Genomic DNA, 7,002 nt, shown 5'->3' with positions numbered 1-7,002 from the left:
TAAGAGAAGTTGGATGCATGGGTTGTCTTGTATTTAAGTCCTTTGCAATTTGGGTAGTGGAGATTCAAGTACGTCCATGATGAACTGGTACTATTTCTGGTTGGGAGATTAATCAGGTCAATCATGTAACCTGGGACTTCACCGTAGATAATCTTATGGACCAGGGTGCAGATTTTGAAAGTGATGCGTTCTCTGATTGGAAGCCAGTGCAGTTTTTCACGGAGTGGTGTGGCGCTTTGGAATCGTGTTTTACCAAATATCAACCTGGCTGCTGTGTTTTGGGCTGTCTGGAGTTTCTTTGTGAGTTGTTCTTCACATCCCGCATGGATTCCATTGCAGTAATCAACGTGGCTTGGTACCATTGATTGAATTAAATTACGGAAAATTTCCCTCGGGAAGAAAGGTTTTATACGCTTGAGTTTCCACATTGAATGAAACATTTTCTTTACGGTGGAGTTGACAGTGTCAAGTGTAAGATTGCGATCAATAGTAACATAACATAGTAACATAGTAGATGACGGCAGAAAAAGACCTGCACGGTCCATCTAGTCTGCCCAACAAGATAACTCATATGTGCTACTTCTTGTGTATACCTTACCTTGATTTGTATCTGCCATTTTCAGGACACAGACCTTAGAAGTCTTGCCCAGAACTAGCCCCATTTTTAAGACTATCAGAAATGGGGAGGGAATGATCTGAAGTGGTTATAGTTATAGTCCCCTGGGTTTCACATAAGATCAAATAAACAGACAAAATGCTTGAGACACACAAATAATTGTTTATCACACCAATACACATTCACACACTTACAGAGCCTCTGCTGTTCAGGACTGCTCTCTCTGTGCTTCAGCTTCTCTGGCACAGTCAAGCTATGCTATAAGCAAGCTCTTCAACTTATTCACAACTTATTCTTCCTTCACATATACAGAGCCCCTGTCACACAGGTCTGCTCCCTTCTGTGTCTTCAGCTCCTCTGGGAACTGTCAGGCCATGCTATAATATTTTTTCCTGCACACATACAGAGCCCCTGTCACACAGGCCTGCTTCCACTGGAGCTCATTCCGTGGTCCAGTGGCAATGCGAAGGATGTGTTTTGATGCTGCTGGACCCTGATGAGCCCCAGAGCCTCCCCAGCCTCAGAATTTTGGCCACTGACCACCAATGAAAGGTGGCATGGGCTACAAGACGGCCCAAAGATCGGGGACACCACAAAAACCCTCCCGGACCCTAAAAGGGTCCCACAAAAGCAGATGAACCCCTGAGCAGTCCCAGCACAGCAACGGAGTGAAGGGACCACTATGGAGCCAAGGTAAGCCCTGGAAAAGGGGCAAACTTTATATTTAAATTTTTACTACCCCATTTACACATCACCCGGCCTTCGTAAATATTGTCCCGACATTTCACCTAAACATCTAAAACAAAAATCACCTCCCCAAACAAAGTATACATGATCCTATTTATTCAATGCAGGGGTACTGGTGTAAGCACCTCATTAGACAAACACTCAATGGCATCGTCCATTCCAGATTTGATTTTGTGTCCTACAGAGAACCGTGACTTTTTAAAAAGACGGCCAAACTCTTCACGAACACGATGCACCAAAACTTTGAGCTGTTCCTCGGTGAATTTCCGTGCACTCTTCTGCTTCTGAGTGGCATCAGGGTCCCCACTTTGGGCCACTGTTTTCTCCTCCTCCTGTCCACCATGGCTTCCTGAAAAAAAAGATCTCAGATGTTAGTAGGAGGAAAATACAAGAACAAACCGTACTTACAATCCGCCTGTGGCCTCCTCTCTCCCCATCCCCTTGCCAATTATACCCAGCATTTCTCTCCTTGCACGTCACTGCCCTTCACCATCCTGCATATCTCTCCTTGCCCCTCTTTCTCCTTCCCCATCCTGCATATATCCCCCCATTTGACCCTTCCCCATCCTGCATATCTCCCCCACTCTGACATTTCTCCATTTCCCCCATTCCTGCCTTCCAACGGGAGAACCCCCCGCCCATGAAAAAATTTTGGCATCCCTCAGAAAAGACTGCACAGTCATCTCTCTCTTCTTCCTGCCCCTCAACGAATGCGAAAAATGAAAAAATCTCACGCTCAGCAACAAAAATGTGAAAGCACAAAAAAACCCAGGATGCAAGCAACGTGGCACAGCACATGGCAACCGTCCTCAGAGTGGTTAAAAAATCACGAGCGTCCTGGGCCTATAAGGTTCTACTTACGCGTGACGTCTATTTTACATGCCTAGGACACACATCTATGATGCGATCTTTTTAGACATTTGAACAACAGCTGCAGCATTTGCCATGTGCTTAGCGAATGGCTATTGTGCGCATGTGTTTGCAACATGGCTACTGTGGATTTCAACAGGTTAGCGGGACTTTCATGTGTTGACCTTTGGATTACCGTACAGCTCATTTGCATGTGTTTTTTTTTTTTTTTTAGCATCGGTCGTTTTTTCTAAATCTGTAACTTGAAATGTGGACCTTTACGTTTTTGGTTCTTTAAATTTTCTTTCATACATCCTCCCCTCTGTTCCACTAAGGCTACAGGAGTCATGTCAGCCATCTTAAGATAGCTGTCAGGGACATCCATCTTAGGTACACCAGATTTATACAGCACCAAGCTTTGTAGTCATCTAAGCAACTGTCAAAACTTGAGAGACTTTTCTTAAACCTCTGATAGCCTAAATCCTTATGGCCTCAGTGACATTACCCAGCCGCCATAAATTGTGATTAGCTTGGTTGGTTTCTGAAGAGTTGTAGCCATATTGATTCCAATTTATTGACTTTGTGGTCTCTATAAATTAACATGGAATAAAGAAATATTCCAAAAGTCTAGGCGGCTTTTAATCTCCTTTGACTTCAACAGACTTGATATTCCAGTTGCAATGCATACATTAGCTAATTGGCTAGCATCCTATAGAGCAGTGCTTCTCAACCCAGTCCTTGGGGTTCACCCAGCCAGTTTGGTTTTCAGGATACATTGAGAGATTAGCTTGCATTGCCTCCTCAGTATTTCATGCATATTCATTGTGGATATCCTGAAAACCCAACTAGCTAGATATACTCCAAGGAGATAATGTCATAGTTAACACTGATTGGCTATGGTAATGAGTTGATTAGTATTTACTGGAAAAGCTAACAATAGACTAGCTGTTCCTGGAAGACTAAGAGGGGGATAATTGAACGGGGGCTCCCATCTCTAAGGACGACCCCGTAAAGTGGCGGGGCAACCTATATTATCGAAACAAGATGGACCTCCATCTTTTGTTTCGATAATACGGTCGGGGACGCTCAAATCATGAAATTTAGGATGACCTTAGAGATGGTCGTCCCCGGTTTTCGGCGATAATGGAAAGCGACAATGCCCATCTCAGAAAAGACCAAATCCAACCCATTTGGTCATGGGAGGAGCCAGCATTCGTAGTGCACTGGTCCCACTAACTGAATGTAAAAATGCCTTCCCTTACCGATCCGGAAAGGAACGGGCATGCATGAAGGAAATTGCATGCAAATGAGCTGCTCGCTGTTAGCTCATTTGCACACGATTTCCTTCCTAAGGAGGGGAAGCGGTGGCATTTGAGGACGTCCAAAATGTGGATGTTTCTGTGAGAAGGACATCCATGCCTTTGCTATGCTTCTACTACTACTACTACTACTATTTAACATTTCTATAGCGCCACTGCCCTATTTATTTATTTGGATTTTGGATCACAAGTAGCAGCAGTGGGATTTGAACTTGTCACCTCTAGATTACAGGACCAGTGCTCTAACCACTGGGCCACTCCTCCATTTATTTATTTATTTATTTACTTATTTGCTGCATTTGTACCCCACATTTTCCCACCTATTTGCAGGCCTATTTGAGAGCCCTACAGACAGTTCACCCAGCTTTTTTGATCCCAACAGGATGGGGATCGCCATCGGGAAACTCACAATCTCTAATTGACTGGTAGCTTGCATTTCTTTCACTTATGCCCAGGCTGGACTGACCCTTGAGGGTCATGTCAGGGCTTAGAATGTCAAAGCCATGGCTGGAACGGTAGCCCACTTGTGGTTAGCCTCCATTGAAGAAATTTGCAAGGCTGGAACATGATCTTCAGTCCACACATTCACATCTCATTACTGCCTTGAGCAGGATACCCGACGCAACAGTTGGTTTGGACAGACAGTACTGCTGAATTTGTTTGGGGTCTAGAATAAAAACTCCACCCTCCTATCCCTGTTTTTTCTGTTCAAGGCTGCACTAGTTTCAGGTTAATCTTTTTGTAGAAACTGAAATAATTATTTTATTACCAGCAAAGAAAATCTCACCAAATATGTATATGGAACCTAAAATAGGTATTTTATTACCAGCACTGAAAATCAGACCAAGTATTTTTTTGAATCTGAAATATTACCAACAATGGTAACCATATCAAGTATTTTTGTGTAATCTGAAATACATATGCATCCACTTATTTTGTTGCCCAGTTTAATAAAAGAGATTTCAGTGTACTCTGCTGTCTCGGAATTTAAAGTTAATTCCCCCCCCCCCCCCCCCCCCCCCGTATTCAAAGCTATTTAACTGGACAGAAACAGCCACTGACTGGTTAAATAGCATTTTGGCGCCTAACCACGAATATTCAGCACAGGGTAACCACTTATCTATGCTGAATATTCGTGGTCAGTGCCTAAAGGTTAACTGGCTATATCGTGCTATAACCAGCAATATTCAGCACTGACTGGCTAAATTTAGCGGGCAAATGAGACCGCATAATAGCAAACCTGTCTTTGCCTTCTATTAACCGACCAGCATGGAATATTTGCTTAGCTGGTTAAGTTAGCACCGTCAATAAAAAACCTGGATATTCAACGCTAGTCACCGGAAACAGCCCAGCATTGAAGGGCTCCAAAAAGTTTTAACCACTCCCTTACTAAACCTGTGAGCACAATATCTGCCAGATAATGCAGAAGCAGGTCATCACTCATGGACTGAACGCCACAGACAAGTGCAGGAGCACTTAAGATGAATTCAGGCCAAATTACTCAGTCACTTTTTAAAACGTTATTTTCATTTCATTTATTTATTTTTATTTTTTCCAAATTTCCCAATCAAGTAAAGCTTGTACAGTAAACCTGAACTATCAACAAATTCAAAATAAGGAATTCTATAGAAAAGCAGAAAAAAGAAAAATTATTAGATAGTTAAACTCAAGTCCACTATTTAGGAATCCAAGAGTACATAAGTGGATATATTTTTAAGCAAAGTTATAAAGAAATAAAACCTGAGTGATTACAAAGTGCTTATCACATTCATTAGAGCAAACAATATTGATGATACTAACTTGCCCCCATGAGTCTTTTAGCTACTAGAAAATCACAATGAGGTGAGAAGCATCAAAGAAAACATATTTAACTGATTGGTAACGGACTATACATTTTACATGGATAACGTAAATAAAAAGTAGCACCAATCTGAAGAACCCCTGGTTTAAGTAATAAGAACTGGTGACGCCTTTTCTGAGTTTCTCTTGAAATGTCTGGATAAACTTGGATTTTAAATCCCATGAAGGCCTTATCTTTATTGTTAAAGTACATCTTCATCAACCAAACTTTATCTGGAATCAAAGCCACTGATGCCAATAAAGTTGATGCAATTGCCATGTCAGAGTCCGAAGATTCAAAGGGGTCCTTTTACAAAGGCGAGCTGAAAAGTGGATTGCGGTAGTGTAGGTGCAGGTTTTGGGTGTGCGCAGAATTATTTTTCAGCGCGCCTGTAAAAAAGGCTTCTTTTTTTTCACAAAAATGGACGTGTGACAAAATCAAAATTGTCACACATCCATTTTGGGTCTCTGACCTTACCGCCAGCCATAGACCTAGCGGTATAGAATTTGGGCGGTAAGGACCTATGCGCGTCAGATACCACTTGGTGCGTGTCCGAAAATACTACTACTACTACTTAACATTTCTAGAAAATAAAAATTATCTTTAAGATGCGCATAGCGGATGTGCGCCAAAAATGAAATTACCACAAGAGCCACGCGGTAGTTGGTCGGTAATAACCCCTCCGCCTGTTCAGATAAGATCTATGATAGTGTGTAAACCAGAATACCCGCTATTGGTAGTTGTGCCAAGAACTCAGAAACACACGGCCTGAAACAGGAGAAAGGGTACAATAAACTAGCCTTGTCTCTCACCCTCAAAAAGCGAGAGAGGAAATAAAACTAAATATAGGATTTATCCTTTTCCTGAAAGAACCAAATTCGAAAACTTGCAACTTCTTTTTATTTGTTTTCACAAGTTATGGAAAAGGTTTTACTTGTGAAATATAAACATAGCAACACCTTTTCTTTACTTCTTTAACTGTTTAAGTACAAATATTCTAAGTGAATAATTACAACATTAATTCGAATACATCCTAAGGTTTCTCTCCCTTCTTCGACAATCACACTCTTCTTCCTGTCTCTCACACATTCTGGAGAACATACTCGTGATTTGGTACATCATAGCTACCGTAGCAGGTTCTTCTGATCTACAATGATCTGCATCATCCCTGGTTCTTTGTAAAATTATTTTTGGAGTGGACTCCCAAGGAGCTAATCCTCTTTCTTCTCCTGCCCAACGAATCGCAGCTTGCATCAAATCAGCAAATTGCATAACTGGATTATCCTCATTCCTCTTTGAAACGTCTCTTTTTAAAGCTTCATCCCGCAAACTGATGATAAACTGTTCCTTTAGTGTTTCGTCTGAGTTTCCCATTCTTCTGTCTCTCTTCATTATTGCTTCCAACTTCTCTTGTAATTTGTATGCGAACACACGAATAGTCTCCTTCTCCCCTTGTCTATAATTATAAAACTCCTGTATTCTGAGCTGCAAAGCCACTTTATCCCCATAGACTTGTCTCAGCAGATCATAAATAGCCTCCACCGAACAATCTTTTGGGAGTGAATATTTCACCGTATCCAAAGCGATTCCTCTCAAATGATCCAGAACCACTTCCACCTGATCTTCCACAG

The 7,002-nt window shown here is 41.8% G+C and overlaps 1 long non-coding RNA gene across 1 annotated transcript in view; it reads right to left on the bottom strand.

The window, feature by feature from the left end:
- Positions 1-1,461: 1,461 nt before the first annotated feature.
- The window catches only part of LOC115460512, a 37,076-nt gene continuing 31,535 nt past the window's right edge, over positions 1,462-7,002 (bottom strand). The window contains exon 3 of the long non-coding RNA XR_003940511.1: positions 1,462-1,712. This is a non-coding gene — a long non-coding RNA (uncharacterized LOC115460512). The remainder of the gene's footprint in view (positions 1,713-7,002) is intronic.

Source organism: Microcaecilia unicolor, chromosome 1 (genome assembly GCF_901765095.1).
Source record: "Microcaecilia unicolor chromosome 1, aMicUni1.1, whole genome shotgun sequence".
In the NCBI taxonomy this organism is placed as follows: Eukaryota; Metazoa; Chordata; class Amphibia; order Gymnophiona; family Siphonopidae; genus Microcaecilia; species Microcaecilia unicolor.
Note: the sequence above shows the minus strand (reverse complement) of the source record. Positions and strands in the feature narration are given on the sequence as shown.